This window comes from Mustela nigripes, chromosome 14 (genome assembly GCF_022355385.1).
Source record: "Mustela nigripes isolate SB6536 chromosome 14, MUSNIG.SB6536, whole genome shotgun sequence".
Taxonomy (NCBI): domain Eukaryota; kingdom Metazoa; phylum Chordata; class Mammalia; order Carnivora; family Mustelidae; genus Mustela; species Mustela nigripes.
In genome coordinates, this window is record NC_081570.1 from 103,750,278 (window position 1) to 103,772,855 (window position 22,578).

The following is a 22,578-nucleotide window of genomic DNA, read 5'->3' on the forward strand; positions in this document are numbered from 1 at the left end:
GTATGGTGCATAAGCAATGGATCTTGGAACACTGAAAAAATAAAATATAATTTAAAAAACTGTTACACATTAGAAGCCCCAGGGCAAATGCCCTGACCTTGTGGCTTCTAAGATCCTGGGATTAACAGACCAAGAGCCACAGGTGCGCCCTCTCCTCTTCCACCTCAGCTCCACAGTAACCCCTAGACTCGTTATAATGCATTTGCATTGTGGTCATAGCCCCCCTGGGATGGGAAAAGTCTACCATGACTGTTCTGGTACAAACCTTGTAGGGTCAAAAACTTCCCCTCTCAATCTGTGGAAACAGTGCCCCAAATGATTGGAAGCAGCCTCCATTAGAGACCCCCTGTCTCTAATGGGGACCCCCCCACATAAAATAAAAGGACCCCTGTAGCCTCAGGGCATTTGCAACTTCAGCTGGCCAGCTCTCCTACTCCAGCAAGTGTACTGTTGCTTTAATAAAGCTGCTTCCTGCTTTTACTTTTGGCACTGCATTCTAATTCTTATTACCTCTGCTAAAAGAGCCAAGATAGAATGCTTTTCCTATTCACACTTTCAATAGGTAATCAATACAAAGGATTATTAACAAGATATTTTACATTCTTTTTGTACACCAAGGCTTTGAAACATGGTTGTATATTCTACTACACATCTCAATTCAAATGGTAAATCTCCATTTGGAAACACATGATCTGCTTTTGGATTTAATAAAATTCACAGTTGAAAAATAGATTCCCATGACCAAATTATTTGAAACATTCTTAAACTTTTCCAATAACTGAATCAAGTATCAGTTTTTAAACTTAACTGAAATGAAATACACAGGACTTGCAGTTTCAGACCCCCCAAAAAAGAAGAAAGAAAGAAAGATTCAGAGCTCAGAAATGGTCACTCTCATTATTATAATAAAATAAAAGCTAATCGAAATCAGTGAAAAGCCGAGACTTACCTTGGACTCCTTAGAGAACTGAAGTTGAAGGGCAAACTTGCCGCTTTGAAATCTGGAGAGAGCCAAATACAGAGAATCACAGCCAAGGTCTGCTTAACCGGAGCACAAGCCTCTGCCGCCGTAAACCGATGAAATCGATTAAATGTAAAAGCCGCTTATAGGCAACAGGCTTGGGCAATGGAAACTTGATCAAGGCAAAAGGACCCACAGCGACCAGCTAAATACAGACAGGCCTGTCAGGTGATCCACCTCAAAATATTCATAGGCCACAACTGACCAATGGGCTACTTACAACCCCCAAAAGGGAAGATTCCATACATCGCCATACCTCCCTTCCCCCTTTAAAAACAGCGACCACCCCCGCCCCCCACCTCCCTGCAGACTCTCTCCTCTGCTATCCTGTCTGCAGCTCTTTTGCAGTGTATTAGAAACTACTATCGCCTTTGTTCTGCCTCCTGTGAATCTTTTCACTGCCTAGAGCCACCTGCTTTAACCCAATTGTTCCTGCATGTTTGGTGGCCCCAACTCACTAGACATACACCACATTAAGTGGTAATTTTGATGAATTGGTGGAGGCTGAATGTGATCTAGGATGAGAAGGAGAAACACCCGGGGCCACAGTCTTAAAGGTGCCTCTACCTCTCTGTGGGTCGTGCCTCCAAGAACTCCAGCAGGCCTTCAGAGTGAAAAGCCAAGAAAAAAAAATTTCCTCAAAGCTCTGGCAGGGGGAGGAGAGAAGTAACAATTTTGGAATATGTCCTGAGCATTCACCATAGTAAAGGCCTGCTCTCCCAAGAAGAAGACTTTATCAGAGGCTTATCCCATCTAGAGAAAAAGCAATTACCTAACTCCAACCATGAAGAAACTGGTTATCCCTCCTATTCTGAATGACAGCCTTGCTGGATAAAGTATTCTTGGCTGCATATATTCCCCATTCAACATTTTGAATATATCATGCCACTGTCTTCTGGCCTGCTGCTTTCCTGTGGATAGATCCTTCCCTTGTAGATTAAGGACTTTTTCCCCCTTGCTGCTTTCAGGAGTCTTTCCATGTCTGTGTATTTTATGAATTTGACTATGATAGGTCTTGGTGATGGCCAGCTTTTGTTGAATTTGATGGGAGTTTCTTATGCTTCTTGGATTTTGATTCCTGTATCGTTCTCCAGATTAGGAAAATTTTCAACTATAATTTGCTCAAATAAACCTTCTGCCCTTTTCTTTCCCTCTTCTTTTTCTGGGACTCTAGGATATGGATGTTATTATGCTTTCAAGAGTTGCTGAGTTCCCTAAGTCTACATTTGAGATCTGATATCTTTTCTACTTCTTTTCAGCTTCATTATTTTCCCTAACTATATCTATCTGGTTCATCCATCCTTGTCATGGCACCCATTGACTTTTGCATCTTGGTTATAGCATTTTTTATTTTGGCCTGATTAGATTTTAGTTTAGGTTTTTTTTTTTTTTTTTTTTTCCCCTCTAAGGGATTCTCTAGTATTTTCCATGCTTTAAAAAAAAAAAAAAAAAGAAAGATTTATTTGAGAGAGAGTACATGTACATGTGCATGAGTATGGGGTGGGGGAACAGAGGAAGAGGGATAGAGAGTCCTTTAAGCGGACTCCACTCTGAGCTCAGAGCCAGACATGGGGCTGAATCTCACAACCCTGAGATCACAACCTAAGCTGAAACCAAGAGCTGGATGCTTAACTGGCTGTGCCACCCAGGTGCATCTCTTATTTTTTTTTTTTAAGCCCAATTATATCTTTATAATTGTTGTTTTAAATTCTAGTTCAGACATCTTCCATCTCTTAATTAAATCCCTGGTCATTACTAATTCTTCCTGTTCTTTCTTTTGGAGTGAATTCCTATCTTATTACTTTGTCCAGAAAAAAAGAAAAAAAAAAAAAAGAGGCTAGATCCTGGATGTGTTTTGGTCTGTTTATTACAGAAACTAGATGCAAAAAATAAATAAAAAAAATAATAAAAGAAAAATAAAATAAAAAATGAAAATAAATAAAAATTAAAGTTAAAAATATTTAAATGCGTATATTAAAAAATGACTTTCACTGCAAGCAGTCTTAAATTTTTTAAAATAGCTTGAAACTAATTTCTATTATATGAATCTTTATTATGTTTTATTAACATATAATGTATTATTTGTTTCAGGGGTACAGTTCTGTGATTCATCAGTCTTACACAACTCACAGCACTCACCATAGCACACAACCTCTCCAATGTCCATCACCCAGCCACCCCCTCCCACCCTCCAGCAGCCCTCAGTTTGTTTCCTGAGATTAAGAGTCTCTTATGGTTTGTCTCCCTCTCTGGTTTCATCTTGTTTCATTTTTCCCTCCCTTCCCCTATGATCTTCTATCCTGTTTCTCAAATTCCTCATATCGGTGAAATCATATGATAATGGTCTTTCTCTGACTGACTTATTTCACTTGGTGTGATACCCTCTAGTTCCATCCAGGTCACTGCAAATAGTAAGAATTCATTTTTTTGGATGGCTGCATAGTATTCCATTATATATCATATCTTCTTTATCCATTCATCTGTTGATGGACATCTAGGCTCTTTCCCTGTTTTGGCTATTGTGGACATTGCTGCTATAAACATTCGGGTGCATGTGCCCCTTCGGATCACTGCATCTGTATCTTTAGGGTAAATACCCAGTAGAGTGATTGCTGAGTCATAGGGGAGCTCTATTTTCAACTTTTTGAGGAATTTCCATATTGTTTTCCAGAATGGCTGCATTGGCTTGCATTTCCACCAACAGCATAAAAGAAGGGTTCCCCTTTCTCTGGATCCTCCCCAACATAGATTGATTTCTTGGGTGTTCAGAATGATTTAATACTTATCTAGCTATGTTCAAGGGAGGAGCAAGCTTAAGGTCTCTTCCCTCCTCTGCCATCTTAACTCCCCAGAATGATTTTCAACTCTAGCCACCTTTAGTCTTCCTTTATCACCTATGGGGAAGGTAGAAAACAGTTGTAGGGGTTACAGTCTAGAAACACTGGCTGGTATTTAATCACAAGTTTATAGAACGTTTTTCCTCCCCTGCACTTTACTGTCACATTAATTGGGCTTCAGAGTAGTAATAGCACATTATAGTTGAAAGAGCTACAAGACACAGTCAATATTTAGGAACAAGGACAAGTGGAGTCTGAAGTTTCTGGCACCTGTAACTATAGCAAAGAGTAAGCAGCCCAAATCCTAATTGGAGTAACATAAAACCTCACATTAAAGGTCTTTGCCTCAGTTCCTAGACCCAATACATAGGTCTGTCTTTCAACAAACATTTTAAGGCATGCTAAAACACACACACACACACATACACACACACACAGTCTGAAGAGACAAAGCATGCCTCATCACCAGACTCAGATAGGACACAGATTTTGGAGTTGTCAAAGAGGGAATTTAAAATAACTACACTTGGGACGCCTGGGTGGCTCAGTTGGTGAAGCAGCTGCCTTCGGCTCAGGTCATGATCGATCCCGGCGTCCTGGGATTGAGTCCCACATCGGGCTCCTTGCTCAGCAGGGAGCCTGCTTCTCCCTCTGCCTCTGCCTGACATTCTGTCTGCCTGTGCTTGCTCTCCCTCTCTCTCTCTCTCTGATTAAAAAAAAAAAAAAATCATAAAATAACTACACTTAATAGGTTAAGGACTCTACAGTAAAAAGTAAAAACAGATGGGTAACATAAGCAAGGAGAAAGAAACTATAAGAAAACCAAAAAGAAATGCTAGAATTAAACACCATAACAGAAATGAAGAATGTATTTGATGAGCTCATTAGTAAAGTGGACATGGCCAAGGAAACAATTAGCTTGAAGAGAAGTCAATGTGTTACCTATAAATTTCTGCCATTTCAGAAAGTTATAATATGCACTCAATGTAAGTATAATTTCTAGGTGATTTAAAAAAAATCTCTAGGGTCTTTGATTTGTAAGAATATTTCATAATAACTGATTCAAAAAAGCTACCAGCAAAATGTTTACAGTAGCACATATTTTGTTCCTTCCAAATTTGTTATCACCAAATTTTTTTCCTCAAAAGTAGTGGTGAACCAGCAAATGAAATTTCTGTCAAGAAACCTCACCTTCTGAATCCCTGTACCTTTAAAGAGATGAACTTATTTAAGTATTCTCTGTCATCTTTGGGAAGCAGGGATTATCCTTTCTATTTAACATTTTGAGAAAACTGTTAAAATAAGGGCCTCCCATAACTGTATACATGAAATCTAATTGTCTCCCAACATGGCCTGCACTTACTCCATGAATCTCCTCCACTCTGCCTCCATGCATTTGTTAGTACCCTTTCCCCTGTCCTCTGCCAATCCCATTGTGGTTTTGTAGGAAAATGGAGCATCGTTCCCTGAAGCTGTGAACAGTGCATCTTTCTTTGGCTTTAAAATATCAGGGATGTAATAATAAAGATCCAGAAAGCCACTGAAAGGAGATCGCACCTACAGAAATCCCTGGCGACAGTCTTTTCCTTCTTTCTTGGTCCTGCTCAGAGTTGTCTTGTTGGCAGGCAGCCGCCTGTGAAATGTGCACATTTCAAAGCAAATGGCTCCAGGAGCTCATAATTGCTGCCAAACGTGTGTGGATTTTAATAGACCATTTTCATTAGCCTTGTGTGAAATCACCTGTCTCTGTGTTGTTACCCAACTTAATTGTCAATTATGGTGATTAAGCTTGGTTTTCACTACCATCGCTGGTAATCATTAGTATTATCTCTGAGGCTGAATGAAGGGGGAAAAAATCATGCCAGAAAAAAAGTCCTTTTGTAGGTGAAGGTGAATATTTTGGTGTCAATGAATGAGGTGGAAATTTTCTTTATTTAGGATGAACCATATCTGAATCTAGCTGTCATTTCCAATCTGTCTTTAGATGTCTTGGGACAAATCACCTTTCTTCTGTCACTTGGTTTCCTGTCATCAAGGTGGGGTTCCTGATACTCACTCCCTTCTAACTCTCTAGAAATGTGCCCATGACTAATGAGAAAACTAGATAAGATAAACCTTTAAAGCGCTTTCAGTAATGTTGATGTTTCTAAATATAAGAGGTGGAGTCCTGAAACGTTTTGGGGGGGGGGGGGTGGTACAGAAAGTGCTGCAAGTGAGAAACTTGAGATTTTGATCAATTGCTGATTTTTTCTACTTTCATCAACCCTGTTAAATTTTGAACACCTTGCCTTGGCTTCCTATATAGAATCATCTAATTGTCCTAACTAATTATTTACTTTTCCTGGAATTTGGAATGAGCAATAATGAAAATCAAGTAAACCATCATTTCTTCTCCTCCTTTACACATTTTAATTTAGTAAAATACCAAAGCCTCTTTCTGTTTTTATGGGATTTCAGGACACGACAGAATAATGAAAGACATTTCAAAAAATGATATTAGATTTTGTCTATAGTATTTGAATGCCATGTGTGTCCCCCAAGGTTTTAAACACTCTTAAGATTTGATGGTTTCCTTGGTCTTTCCAAAACACTTTGAGGAAATGAAGAGATTTTTTATTCTAATTTAATGGGAAGGAAGAAATTAAGTCGTGGAAGCTTAAGGGATATAGAGAGTGAATCAGTGTTTGCTGCCTCATGGGACAGAGAGGGAATAATACCACACCATCCTTAATAGAAACATCCAAGTCCATAACCTGGGAAAGACCCTCTGGCAAGTCTAAACTGAGGCTGGGAAGAATTATAAGGGAATTAGCTTTCTGGATAGTTTCTCTTCTCTTCTAATTTTCCCATTCCCATTTACTGCTGTTTTGAATTGTGTTGTTGTTTTTTTAAACAGCTCTGATTATAACATATATTTATGATTATCACTTGGCTTCTAAACTCTTTGTACTCAAAATTACTATCAGAGTGTCTTCTTTTTTTAAAAAATATTTATTTATTTATTTGACAGACAGAGAGATCACAAGTAGGCAGAGAGGCAGGCAGAGAGAGAGGAGGAAGCAGGCTGCCCGCTGAGCAGAGAGCCCGATGTGGGGCTCGATCCCAGCACCCTGGGATCATGACCTGAGCCGAAGGCAGAGGCTTAACCCACTGAGCCACGCAGGCACCCCTAATGCTTGTGCTTTGTGACAGAAATGCTTCTGGAGGTTAAGTCTAATTCAACATGTTCTTGTTTTCCCCTACTGTTTATATATATCTCTTGTTAGGATACATTCTGTATTGTATTCATTTTTTCCCATCACCTAGCACAGTGACTGGCACAAAGAGGACAGCAACAAATGTTTGCTAAATAATCTCAAAGTATCATACTCTACCCCCATAACTCCAGAAGTCAGTTTTGAAATTATAGTTGAGAAACGATATCAGATATTAATTTTCTTCCTTTAAGGTTTGCAACCTTACTGTGTATTCAAGGCAATAAAGGAAACAAGGCATAATAATATTTGATATTAGATCTAAAATTCTGGCTGACCACTACCTCTATCTTTTCACAGAACCTTTGATTTCCCTCAAGAGGCTGGCAGGATAAGAAACAGCTGTTTCTAGACCTCCTTAGCTCTTCTTTTGTGCTCTTGGAATCTGTTTCTTTCTGGTTATTTAAATTAGAGCTGGTTTTAAGATTTCAGCTCCTAGTACCAAGTGCTCCCAGCATTTCCCTGCAGAAGTTCCCTGATTCAGCCATCTCTGCCAGTTGGGGTTTCTGAGGAAATGAAGCAAAGCCGGCAGTGGTTGCCATGGTGATCAAGTCTCTATGGAGTGAAGTCAGGGGAGCAGCCATTTGAAGGAATGGGGGAGCCATATTCCAGTAGAATGGCCATCCACTAAGAATGAAGTGGTCCTGAAAAAGGAGTGGGGTCAGAGCTGGGGGTTGGGGTGGCTTAAGGAGTGTGTGAAAAATTGGAATGGATACTATGAGGGATTTGTCAGGGAGTCAAAAAGCAATGAGTGAAGTGATTGTCTGAAAAACAGTGAGTCCAGTCCAGGAGAGATTGCATGTATGGGAGTGGACCCTGGGAGTACTCACAGAAATTCTGAGCAGCCTGGGATTGGCAACAGTGCAAACAGACATAAGAAATTACCCAGGGCTGGGTATTGGCAAAGAAGATACACAAAATATGTGTAGATCAAACACACCTATGAAGCATAAACACACCTCAGATTACTAACAACTACAGTGTCAGAAGTTTTTGCTTAGTTTGCCACAGAGTGAAAAGAGCATGTTTGTGTGAGACTTAAGTGTGATAGAAAGAGAAATCTTTTGTTATTCTAGGAGTAATACCTAAATCACAGGGTTATTATGAAAATAAAATCTAAAATTTATTAGTAGGTGCTGACAGATTGCCTAGTGTATGGTTTATGTTTAGTAAATTCTTGTCTAGATATTTTAAAAAATATTCTCAGATTCCAACTCATGTTCAATCTTAAGCAATAGCAGTGCTTTTGCAGCTATTGCTGCAAAATTTGCAAAAGGCTATTGCAAAAAGCTATTGCAAAAGGCAGCATTTCTTCAAAGAGCTCATAGCCCCTAAAAAGTTGTGATGAATATACCAAATAGTCCCATATGGTAACTTAGAAATAAGCACTATTAACTTCATGATGTAAAACAGCAATGTCAACCTTTAGGAGACAGTCAAGGCCCCTCTTGGCCTTTTTCTGATCTGAACACTTCCTTGCTTCCTGCCTTCTCACAAGCTGATTTGGGATCCAAGAAAACTCTCTCCCCTAAGAAGGAGTCCAGATTTGGATTGGCTAGTTGCCAGCAAGTGAAGACCTTGAAGAGAACAAACTTAACATACATGAGTATGTTGTTTCCTCTTCTCTCCTTTGATTTCTTCTAGGGGAGACCCCACCATCCTTCTTTCCTTTCTCCCACATGAATGAAGGACCTAGTGCTCAGGATTAAATACCCAGGGCAGGCAGCAGGAGAGGCCAAATCCATGCGTCCATGTGGGAACTGCAGTAGAGACTGGTCTTTCCCTTGTTGTCCATTATGGTTTTTCAGATCTGGGACTGAGGATTGAGTTTGTGGAAGATGTAAAGGGCAGACCCAACAGACTATTTTCTTTCCAGGCCCTCCAAGCCAATTTAACTTAAAGAAAGAACTTCTCTCATCCTAGGCCGCTGGAATTTGGGAATGAATTTACAAATATTATCAATATTATCAATAATATTTGATATTAGATCTAAAGAAACATAGTGTTTCTTTACCTTCCTTTGATTTACTTTGTCCTTTGTCTATAACTATCAGAATCTTTTAAATGGAGGGGTTATGGGGCAGAGGCAGGGTTTGATCATCCCTGAAACTCCTGAATAAAATACCACTTTAATACAATACCACTTAATAGGATCTCCATTCTGTCATGTGCAATACCTCGTCCAATATTCATCCTATCTCTTTAATTTCAAGTCTTTCATCAATCAATGACCTGCAAATATATAACTGATTTTAGTCTCAGCTATGAATGAGACTTGAAAGAAGAGTTTGAAAATAAATGCATTACTGTATTTATTTTTTAACTTTTCTGTCCACTAGTTGGTGAAGTACTTTGAAGGCAAGAATCGTGTCCTATTTATTTTTTATGCTTCGAAACACTGATTTAGTGTCTCTTGTATAGTAGATTTCTTTTTAAAATTTTTTATTATTGTATTTATTTTTTGAGAGAGAGAGACAGACAGACAGAAAGGGCAAAGAGAGAGGGAGAGAGAATCTTAAGCAAAGCTCAATCTCACAATCCTGAGATCATCATGTGAGTTGAAACCAGGAGTCGGACATTTTGCTGAATGAGCCACTCAGGTTCCCTTGCATAATCCCTGTGTTTTGTGTGTGTGTGTGTGTTTTGGTACCAGAATAAGAAATTCTTGAAGTTGGAAGGGATCTGGAGTTGGAAGGTCACAGGCCACAATCCCACATCCAGGGATGAATCTCCTCTCAGACCTCCAGGGCAAGTGATATTCAGCCTCTCCATGGCTGTTTCCAGAGATGGAGAGCTCACTATCTCACACAGCAGCCCATTCTGTTGTTGGACAGCCCTCACTGATAGTAGAAACATAACATTATACAATTTTTTTAAAATGCTCCCTTACCTTGCATTGAAATTTGTCGCTCAGTGAGGTCCACCCATTGTGCCTCTTGCTAGACTCAGAGCCACAGGTAGTCCATTCCCAAGTTCATCTCATTGCTCTTCAAGTATTCAAAGCAGCTTTCATAATATCTGGGTTTGAATATCTTCCATTCCTTTATATGTTCTTTAGAGGAAATGCCATTCAAGATTCTTTGGGGCCTTGATTGGTCAAAATGTCTCATAAATTGCAGAGGTTGGAATGAACCCCAAACAACAGTGAGGTAAAAGTGGCAGAGGATACAATGGACAAAAATTCCGCTCATGTAAACATGAACACTTAGCTTTTCTGGCAGTGGTTCCATTGACTCCTATTTAACTCATAGCCAGTAGAAATACACACTTACATACACTGCTGTAGCAAACTCGTGAAGCTGGACTTTGAGCTCAGGTAAATGACTTTATATTAATCCTTCTTAATTGATCAAGCCTATTTTTTTTAAAGATTTTGTTTATTTATTTGATGGAGAGAGAGATCACAAGTAGGCAGAGAGGTAGGCAAAGAGAGAGAGGGAAGCAGGCTCCCTGCTGAGCAGAGAGCCTGATGTGGGGCTCAATCCCAGGACTCTGGGATCATGACCTGAGCTGAAAGCAGAGGCTTTAACCCACTGAGCCACCCAGGTGCCCCTCAAGCCTATTTTTTTTTAAAGATTTTATTTATTTGAAAGAGTGGGAGAGAGCATTAGAGGGGAGAAGGTCAGAGGGAGAAGCAGACTCCCTGCAGAGCTGGGAGCCTGGTGTGGAACTTGATCCTAGGACTCTGGGATCTTGACTTGAGGTGAAGGCAGTGGATTAACCAACTGAGCCACCCAGGTGCTCTGATCAAACCTATTGAGATGTTTTAAAACCCTGGCTCCATTAAGAATATTGTCCCCTTATTCAAGTGTTGTTGGGAATATTACATGAAATAATGCATGCGAAGTGCTTAGAGTACCCTGCACACAGTAGGTACTTAATAGCAATTCATGTTATTGAAGCCAACTTGAGGGGTTGTAATAGATAAGTTCTAAGTTTTCTATTAGTTTTGTCAATTCTGGGAGTTCATTTATTTATTTATTTATTTATTTTTAGGATAGACAGGTAATTTGGAACTCCTGCTTCTCAGTTTAATACTCAGTGTAACATTTTTATTTCTTGCATGTTTTTATACCCACCTCTAATCTAGAAGGAGTAAAAGTAATGCGTCAAAGGCGAAACTTTCCTTATCCCACCTCTACAACTGGGTTAGTTAAATGAAGTAAAAATTAAAGTTATTAGACAAATAAGTGCCACCAGTACTAAGTTCTTCACCAAACAAAGACTGAGAAAATACACAGAAGCATTTATCAAGAATTATTAAGAAACAACAATTTCACAATGCTGGGAGTGAAATTGGAAAATACAAATACAAAAATACAAATAAAACATGATTCCAAGAGAGACTTTTTTAATTTAATGCAAAATTGAGTAAAAAATGAAATAAGTTGATATATGTAGGTACATAAAGTGAGTTAAATATAGCTTTCAGGAGTGAGTTTGAGCTGGTTGTATTATTAGCTAAGGCTCTGAAAGCTTCCATCAAGTCACTAGCACCTAATTTCTCAAAGTGTGACTCCAGGCCTTTGTACACCAGAATCACTAGAGGTGCTTGTTTAAAATGAAGGTTCAGGGGTACCCGGGTGACTGTTAGTTGAGCATCCAACTCTTCATTTCTGCTCAGATGATGATTTCAGGGTTATGAGATTAAGTCCCACACTGGGCATGGAACCTGCTAAATATTCTCTCTCCCTGTCTCTCTGCCCCTGTTATAAAATAATTAAAGTAAAATAAAATTAAAAAGATGCCTAGATATTGTCCCAAACAACTGAATTAAAATTGCTAAATACTGACTTGGGAATCTGAATTTTAACAAACTTCCCAGTTGATTCTTACATACACAAAAGACTGAGAACCTCTATGGTATAGCAAGAGCCTACAGAGTGAAGGACAGCCACTGCATGGAGGAAAGAGAGGGAACTTCACCAAACCTATCTTTACACACATCTATTATAGACCTCGAATATCTTGGAGACAATACAGTTTGAAAGTTTCATTCATTCTGGACCATAGGGAACATCAAACAGAGATCCTGGGGTCTTCATAGCCATCAGATCTCTGAAATACCTCAGCAAGATAACCTACCCAGGAATCAGCTAATTCCTGAGAGGCCAGAGTCCCCCAACAAGCTAACCATGTATATCCAAAAAGCACTTATAAGAATTAATTACCTTGGGACGCCTGGGTGGCTCAGTCGGTTGAGCGGCTGACTTTGGCTTGGGTCATGGTCCTGGCATCCTGGGATCGAGTCCCACATCGGGCTGTTTGCTCAGCAGGGAGCCTGCTTCTCCCTCTGCCTCTGCTTGTGCTCTCTTTCTCTCCCTATCTCTTTGACAAATAAATAAATGAAATCTTAAAAAAAAAAAAAAGAATGAATTACCTTGAGTGCATTGGAGTTAACTTCCTGGATCAGAATTTGGGACTGTGTTCCTGGCCCACTAGAGTTCAGAGCTAGCTGTCATGTTCATCCCATGTGACTCGGATGTTCTGGCCAGTAGGAACAAGGATGGACACCTACCAGGCTGTGACAATCAGATCTTCTCTCCTGGGATTTTGGAGTATGGTCTGAAGTTGCTTACAATTTGTTAACTCATTTGTTAGAAACAGAACATGTATATTTGAGATCTGTGCCCACAATGTGGACAAAGGAACAGAGAAAAATAATTGTAGAGAATATAGAGATATGATGTAGAGATGAGATGTACATGTAGATAAAGGTAAGAATAAAACAAATGGGCAGAAAGAAACAAAGACAATAGTTCTTGCTTCCAGTCTCTTCCTGAGGTTCCCACTGCATTTCTTACAGTTGGTTTCATGAGAGATCTCTGTATCCTTCTACCAAATTTTCCTACATTCCTTTTTTATAATATATAGGTTCAAGGAACTTTCTATTACTTCCACCTAACAGAATCCCAATTGTTAAGCCCATTTTGCCACAAAACCCTTTATTCTTTCTCACCACCCAGTATGCAATCTTGTTCTGTTATCTATCCATCCACTCACGTCTCTGGGTTCTGTGCTTTTTATTTAATTTCCCACTGTGTACAGGTAACAGAAGAGAATGATTGACAAAATTTCTATATTATTCTTCATTTTTTAAAACAAAGATAAAATTTCTTATTTAAATAGCCAACATTAGAAGTACATGAAAAGTACAAGATTCAAATAAGTCAAACATTTAGGTAAATACAGGAATTTTTCTCACATTATCTATCACTGATCAGTCTAATCTCGATTTGTGTTCTTAGGCTTTGGTAAAAATTTCCTAACTCATTTGAGTTCTTATATTGCTTTCATTCCTGTAATATTTTTGTTGGGATAAATCAGGGATTTCAGGGGCGCCTGGGTGGCTCAGTGGGTTAAAGCCTCTGCCTTCGGCTCAGGTCATGATCTCAGGGTCCTGGGATCGAGCCCCGCATCGGGCTCTCTGCTCAGCGGGGGGCCTGCTTCCTCCTCCTCTCTCTCTCTGCCTGCCTCTCTGACTACTTCTGATCTGTCAAATAAATAAATAAAAATCTTTTTTTAAAAATCAGGGATTTCAGGAGATTATGGTTTCAATTTTTACCTATCTGCCACTACTTCTCTCAGTCACAACCACAAGTGATTTCTTTACCCTTTTTACCTATTTGACTATGTGGACTAAATATAGAACTGCTCAGCCTTCCTCTCTGGTTCTTCTGTTCCTCCTTCCTTTACCTCTTCTCTTCCAAACAGTATAAGTGGAAAGAGAACAATTAACATCGTTAATTGTTTGCATCAGTAGTGTGAACCTCTGTGACTATCTTTTCCATGATAAGGGAATAATATTTTATCCTCCTATGAGAAGGAATAGGAACTTTTCTCTTCAGAAACAGCTTTTTCTCATTAGGCAGCTCTTAAGTTTGCACAAAATGATATTTTCATGGCAATTGTTCTCTGAAGTTGTTGCAGAAACAAAGTGCTTTAGTTAAAAGAACATTGTGCCTTTTCATATAAGACAAGTTTTAAGAAAAAAAAATGCAAGTTGAAAATTTGGCAATGCTTGACAGGAAATATGCTCAGTAATTCCATTCTACCACAATGTTCCATGAAGAAAGTCAGACGAACACTCATGTGCCATGATCACATCACAGCTTTGTGTGTGTGTGTGTGTGTGTGTGTGTGTGTGTGTGTGTGGTTTCTAATTTCATTTTTCTTCTCAACTCCAAAAAAAGTGCAGAGATATCTAAGGCTGTCAGGAAAATGTCGAGCTGAGCCACTGAGTCACTCCATGCTTGGGAAACTGTGTTTGGCCTCCTTTGCATCCAAGGTCATTTACAGGGGCAGAATGGACATGTGAGAAGCCTCCTTTTCATCCACTCTCCTACATTCAATGTTCTTTCCTTGGAATCCATACCTCCTACGTGCATCACAAGTTCAGTTAATGGAGGACATGATCTACAGGTTTTCCACAGTTGCCTGTACCTGCCTTTGGTTTATTAAACTGAGCCAGGGTGCCTGCATGGCTCAGTGGGTTAAGCAGCTGCCTTCAGGTTAGATGATCCCAGGATCTGGGGATTGAGACCTGCATGGGGCACCCTGTTCAGCAGGGTGTCTGCTTCTCCCACTCCTCCCTTTCTGTGCCCTCTGTTTTTCTCTCTCTCTCTCTCAAATAAATAAAGAAAAAAAAAAGAAAAAGAAAATGAGCCAAATAATTCCGGAGAGCGTGAATGCCCAACAGAAAACCTTTTAATTTCATTAATTCAGTAGGGCTCCGTGTTTCCAGAATGCAATCAAAAGTTACTGGTAGAGACCCATTCTTTTTCTAGCAATTTATATTTATCACTTGATATTCTAAACTAGTAATTTAATCTTTCCCTTTACATTTATGTAGGGGGCTACTTAAGTAAGAAGAGATAGAAATATCAACAACAGCTATTATTTACTGAGTACTCTCTGTCCCAAACTCCATGCATTATTCATTTAATCCCCCCCAATACTGCTGTAGGTTAAATACTATTTTTATATCTACTATAAGCTGAGGAAGCTGAGACTTAAGTAGTAACCTGCCCAGGGTCAAATAATTGTTATAACTAAGATGCAGACCTGGGATAAGACCTTTATTCCCGCTCAGGTTTTTCATAGCCCCCGCTAGCATAACCCAAGAAGATATGGCCAGGGGTAGGGCAGCGGCTCTGGTTCTGCCCCACAATATTTAGGCTCTTCTGAAAGGGGTTACTTGGAGAAGCTGAGAGTTTTACACTGTCATTTAAGGGTTAGTAAGGCAAACAAAGGAAACCAGGAATACAGAAAGTCTCTTTACCTACTTACCCAAGACTGGCAGTTTACTGTACTTCTGTACTTCACTTACTCTAGGGGGTGGAGAGTGTTTAAAGGTTACTGTTAATTTTTTTTTTTTTTTTGCAAAGACCTTATGCATAACCTGCTTTTGAATCCCCCTTTTCAATTGAGGGGTTCAGAGAAGTATGACAATTATTTTATATTCATAAAATATATTGGTGATATAAAATTACTGATTCCTAAATCCTTACGGCAATGATCTTTTCCCTTACTTTGTAGGTTGGGGTTGTCTAGTATAACATGAACGGCAAGGTAGAAAAGTGTGTTTCAACTACACATTGCTTCAGAAAAGCAGATGCCCTGCCAACAATGCTAATGCATGGCACAGTTCTGAAAGGAATCAATTGAGTTATCCTGGGTGCAATCTTTAACCAGCCCCCTCTCTTTTTATACATACATATTCATCATTTTTATCAGAAGATAATCCATTCTGGAAAGGCAACTGCTTTCTAAATAAATTGCTGTTTCTTAGCAGCTGAATCCAACAGGCTGTTTTTCTCACTTCAGTGAATTTGCTCTGACAACAGTGCATGCCAGTTATTTGCTCTTTTTCTTTCATGATTTGGTTTTATTATTAATCTATTCATTATGTTTATTGGCTCTGTCCATTATTTGAGAGCCTCAATGCATATTTACATGTGCAATAAAAAGAGACAACCTCAGCCATTATAGCTTATAGTCTAGTAGGCAATCCAAACAGAAAATGATTCTTTTCTCTTCTACCTCTGACTAAAAGTATATGGGCAGTTGACTGTTTGACCAGATAATACAGTATGATCTAGTCAAATAACCAGATAATGTATCAAAGAAAGTGGTTTGCTTAATTTTCCCCCACCTACTTAAAATACAAGGGTTAATTGTTATTTTTAAAAATTATTGAGATATAATTTACATACCCTAAAATTCACTCTTGTAAAGTGTACAATTCAGTGGTTTTTGTGTATTCACAAGGTCACATAGTCATCACCACCATTTAGTTCCAAAACATTTGTATCACACCAAAAAGAAACTCTTACCCATAGCAGCCAACCGCTCTTCTCCATGCTGGTCCTTTCTGAGTCCATGGTAATTACAGATTTACTCTCTCTGTCTGTGAATTTGCTTATTTGGGACATTTTATATAATGGAATGATACAATGTGTGACTCTTTGTGTCTGTCTTCTTTAAATAAACATAATGTTTGCAAGGTTCATCTATGTTATAGAATGCATCAGTATTTTAGTCTTTAAAAACTATTAAGGACCTTATTTTTTAGACCAGCTTTTAGGTTCATAGGAAAATAGAGAGGAAGTTATAGTGGTTTCCTATATACTTCCTGCTCCTACCCTCATATGTGTAGCCTCCTTCCTTATAAATATCCTTCACCAGAGTGGTGCATTTGTTACAATTGATCAATCTACATTAACACAGCATAATTAAGCCAAAGTCCACAGTTTACATAATAGAGGTCACCCTTGGTTTTGTACATTCTGTGGGTTTGGGCAAATGAATAATAACATGTTTCCATCTTTATCATATCATGTAGAATGTTTTCATTGTCCCTCAACTCTTGGCAACCACCGATCTTTTCATCATCCTCATAGTTTTACCTTTTCCTCTATGTTACATAGTTGGAATCGTATAGTATGTAGCCTTTTCAGATTGGCTTCTTTCACTTGGTAGTATGCATTTTAGGTTTCTCTATGTATTTTCATGTCTTGATAGCTCATTTCTTTTTAGCTCTGAATAATATTTCATTGTCTAGATGCACCAGCCTTTATTTATCCATTCACCTATTAAAGGACATCTTGGATGCCTCCAAGCTTTGGCAATTATGAATAAGCGGCTACAAATATCAGTGTGCAGGTTTTTGTATGGACATAAGTTTTCAACTCCTTTGGATAAATACCAAAGAGCATGAGTACTATATCATATGGTAAGAGTATATTTAGCTTTGTAAGAAACTTGCAGACTATCTTCCAAAATAGTTATAACATTTTATATTCCTACCAGGAATATATAAGAGTTCCTATTGCTCCACATCCTCACCAGCATTTACTGTTGTCAGTGTTCAGGATTTTGGCTATTCTGGTAAGTGTGTAGTGCTGTCTCATTGTTTTAACTTGCATTTCCCTGATGACATATGAGATGGAGCATCTTTTCATGGCTTATTTGCCATCTCTATATCTTTTTTAATGACATATCTGTTAAGGTCTTTTTTTAAACCAGGTTATTTTCTTTTTGTTGTGTTTTAAATGTTGGGAAAAGTCCCCCTGAAGGAGATTGTAGAGAATTGGTATAATCACTTCCTTTATTGTTTGATAAAATTCACCAGTGAACACATCTGAGCCACGTATTTTCTGTATTAGGGCATTAATTATTGATTCAATTTCTTTAATATATATAAACCTATTCAGATTGTCTATTTCTTTTGAATTTTGGCAGCTTGTGTCTTTCAAGGAATTGGTCTGAATAAATCTAGGTTACCAAATATGTGGGCATAGAGGTGTTTACAGTAATCCTTTATTAGCCTTTTTGTGTCCATAGGACCTGTAATGATGTCCCCTCTTTCATTTCTGATATTAGTAATTTATGTCCTCTTTTCTCTTAGTTTTGTTAGAGGCTTATCAACTTTATTTTATTTTCTCTTCAAAGAACCAGGTTTTGAATTTGTTGATTTTCTCTATTGATTTCCTCTTTTCAGTGTCAATAATTTCTGCCCTGATTCCTATTATTTCTTTTCTTCTGCTTACTTTAGATTTAATTTTCTCTTCTCTCCTAGTTTCCTAAGGTAGAAACTTGGACTATTGATTTTAGATCTTTCATCTTTTCTAACATATGTATTCAATGCTATCAGTTTCCTTCAAAACACTATTTTCACAGCATTTCAAAAATTTTGATACATAGGTTTTCATTTTTGGTTAACTAAAATATTTTTAATTTCTTTGAGATTTCTTCTCTGGTCCATGTGTTATTTAAAAATGTATTGCTTAATCGCTATATATTTTTTAGTTATCTTTTGTTATCTATTTCTAGTTAATTCCATTGTAGTATGAGAGAAGACTTTATCTGATTTTCATTTTTTAGAATTTGTTAAGGTGTGTTTTATGGCCCAGAGTATAGCCTATCTTGGTGAATGTTTCATGTGAGCTTAAGCATATGTACTCTGCTGTTGTTGAATGATATAATCTCTCTCTCCTGGAAAACTTTAAGTGTCTTCTATAGTTTTCTGGAAATGTTTTAGGCACTTACAAGCACCCCTCTTTCTATCTTGCATTATCAATGTTGAAGAAAATTGCTTTATCTTCTCTATCAGTGCATAAGCTCTTGAAGTCAGGATTTAGAAGTAATTCAACACTGTAAACCCCTTGGTACTTATCCCAAGACTTTGCACCTAGTAGGAGCTCAGTATGTCTGAAAAGGGAACGCATGGCCTCTTTCTGCTTGTACTCAAACCGAAGTTCTTTCAAGATTGTATAGAACTTAGCATTTCCATCAGAGACTCGTCCCAGCAGAGTTGACATTCTGTTGCAAGAAGACCATCACCAGTATCAAATGGACATATTATTTCCCATTAAAGAATGACTAAAATATAGCACATTCCCCTAGTTTCTTCTGCACTCTCTTTCCAAACCAACCTCCAAAGAAATTCAGACATAATTTCTTTGAAAAAAATCTGTCCAATGCAAGCTGTGTAGATATCTGGCAAACCTGATATTTTTGGTATGAGGCTCATCTTAACCTATATGTGTTTATTCCACTGAGAATCCCCAGGTAGAAGGGCTTACAGTAATAAGTCTCATTATGTTAGTTTTACCATAAAGCTGTTGTTGAGGAGTAGATGGAAATAAAAAGATACTTTATGAGAGCTCTGGGTGTCTTGAGCTCTCTCATGACTCCTAATGAGAGCACAATCACAAAATTATTATAGGGAATTTTTTTCTTTAACCAATAAAAATGACACATTTTTTTGAGTCTGAACTAGAAAACAACTTTTGCATGTCCCTGCTGTCATTTACCTGCACATGGTGCAAGCACTTATTTTTGGTTCTTAATGAAGGCACGGAGCTTCTAATTATTTAGGGATGTTGTTAAATGAGTTTCCCAGTGACTTGGTGTCGCAGGAGAAATCTTTTAATTTGCACACTCCTACCACTGATGTATCTTGCAAACAGTGACTATTTAACAATCCCCATTGCCACTCATTTGCCACTACTACTCCAACTCATTGACTTTGAAAGTTTTAATAGTACCCAATGAAACTTTTTAATTGCCACTGATTAGCGTTTAGGCTTCCTGAGACAGACTGTTAGGGCTTGTAGCCAGGCTCTGCAAAGAATTGACTGCAGAGGTCTTGAATGAAGAACATATGAAAAACAAAATCATCTCTGTCTTCCCCTACCCCCTTTTTTTAAAAATTTATTTTATTTTATTTCTTTATCAGAGAGAGGGGGGGCAGAGAGCAAGCACAGGCAGACAGAATGTCAGGCAGAGGCAGAGGGAGAAGCAGGCTCCCTGCTGAGCAAGGAGCCCGATGTGGGACTCGATCCCAGGACGCTGGGATCATGACCTGAGCCGAAGGCAGCTGCTTAACCAACTGAGCCACCCAGGCGTCCCTCCCCTACCCCCTTTTTGCTTAGGAGCCTCAATATCTACTTTTGAAGATCTGCTGACTTATTTTTGGTTTTTACTTATTCTCATCTCAAATGCCTGTTAGAAACCTATAGCCAGAGCAGAAAAGCAAAGAACATAATGATTTCAACCTAAACTCTGGCATGATATATTTATAGTTTAAAAGCTTTAACTTCACTTTTTTTTTTTTTAATTTTATTTATTTGTCAGAGACAGAGGGAGAGAGAGCGAGCGAGCACAGGCAGACAGAGAGGCAGGCAGAGGCAGAGGGAGAAGCAGGCTCTCTGCCGAGCAAGGAGCCTGATGTGGGACTCGATCCCAGGACCCTGGGATCATGACCTGAGCCAAAGGCAGCTGCTTAACCAACTGAGCCACCCAGGCGTCCTAACTTCACTTCTTTGAACCCAAGTCTCATCAGCCTTGATTTACCTTTCATCTATTTTAGAACCAGACCTTCAGTGGCAAAGCTAATGTCAGAATATGAAATTCACCACATTTCACCATATCGAAATCTTTTTATATAATCTTATTTGATTTGGAATAATTGTGGATAATGAGACTAATAATCAGAATGAATTTTGGGAAAATTGTAAGTAATATTGATGGAGCAGAAAATAAATGGGGAGAAGGGATAGGGCCTGTGTTTTCCTGAATGAACCACTGGTGAAGTTCCAGATTCAGTGAATTTCTTAGCATAAGGAAAGAAGATTGGAGAAACTAGAAAAATAAGCCAGTCAAAAAGACATTTAGGTAGGATCTGTGGAAACAGGGAAGTGGAAAAACAGAATTATGTTCTTGCTGATTTACAGAGAACTTGTCTGATTATAGATATGCCCATTGCACTGATCATTTTTGTAGTTCTTTCAACTTTTTTTTTTATTGACAGACAGCGATCACAAGTAAGCAGAGAGTCAGGTGGGGGGGGGGGGGAACGGGAGGAAGCAGGCTCCCTGCTGAGAGAGAGCCCCAATGCGGGGCTTGATTCCCAGGACCTTGGGATCATGACCTGAGCCAAAGGCAGAGGCTTTAACCCACTGAGCCACCCAGGCACCCCAGTTCTTTCAACTTTTTATCATGATGTAGTTTCTACCACATTTTTCTGAAAAATTAATTGGTTTTGCTGTGCATACTTTCTCATTTGTTCTTTAAGAGACCTGGAAATAATTTAATTAAAACATTAAAGTCCAGTATTTCATCTGAAACTATGAATAAAAAATTAATCTACCATATTTTCCTACATCTGTTAGTTAATTGCTTCATTAGTTAATTTCAATGAATGTTTAGAGAATCACCGGTTATGCACTTGCTGAACACAAAAACCATCTGGTTAATGATAGCATTTTTGGAGTACTATTTGAAATAAAGATTTCAGTATTTCAGGCCTTGGACTATCAATTTGTTACAATAATAGTAGTGCCCTTTACAAATCAGTTCCTAGACTATGATTTACCCATATGTACTTTTTCTTTTAAGGCCCAACCCTCTTGGTTTATGGAATGACTTGTACTGTGCTAGGTCAGTTTTTCTGGGCTGGGCCTGTTGCTTCTCCTTTCACACCTTTCATTTTCATTTGCCTTTCTTCTACTCTACAAAGCAGAACATATTATTCATACACCCCAAATCTAAATAAGCTCATTGCCTCAGGGTACCAAATGAAGGGACAATTTATAATATTGACTTAGGAAAATCTTCCTTTTCAAGTTACCTTACTGTGATGGTCTGTCTTTCACACATTTCTGTTAAGGGTGAAACTTCTCATTAAAAACTGTCATTTTAACTCATGTCAGGTTTTATACATTTAGATCTGTATCTGCCATGACCATCGTTAGCTGAGAAATTATCTTAAGTAAATTTTTAAATAATTTTAATGAAACTGCTCTAGTGCATCACTGAGCTAGGAGAGGTGATGTCAGATCTTGGCTTAATCCCTCATTAGCAATGTGATCCAGGGGTAATATAATGTCTCTATTATAGATTGCAGCAGAAGTGATGGTAATTTTTCTTCAATACAATCTCACATCTTCAACTCCCTAGTCAAAAACATATCTTTCCTGAGGGCTGGTCTCAAGTAGAGCATTAAAAAGAACTAGGGAAGGCAGCAAGGCTATGTTTCATTCTTGGGAAGTCTGTATATTTTGTATATTTATTATCTATCTCAGAATACAATATCATTAGTTAGATGACTGTCATGGGGATACATAGTAATATGTTTATTTAAATTAAGAAATGAGGTAATTTTTTTTCTGATTTGGATGATTAAGTTGAAAATGAGAGCTGACATTGTCAACTAGATTATATAGCTATTTACCACAAATTGAATGAGGTGGGTATCAAATCATAGCTCTAAGACTTTGATAAAAACACATGATAAAATAAGAGCATTTTATAAAAAACATTGCATTGCAGAGATGTATTAAAATGGACAGTAATTTGATTTCTGAATCCTCTCTGAGTTTATTGAGTAAAACAAATACTTCTAAGTGGAAGAGTACCAGGCATAATTAATAGTAATTGACAAATCTTAATAAAATCTTTT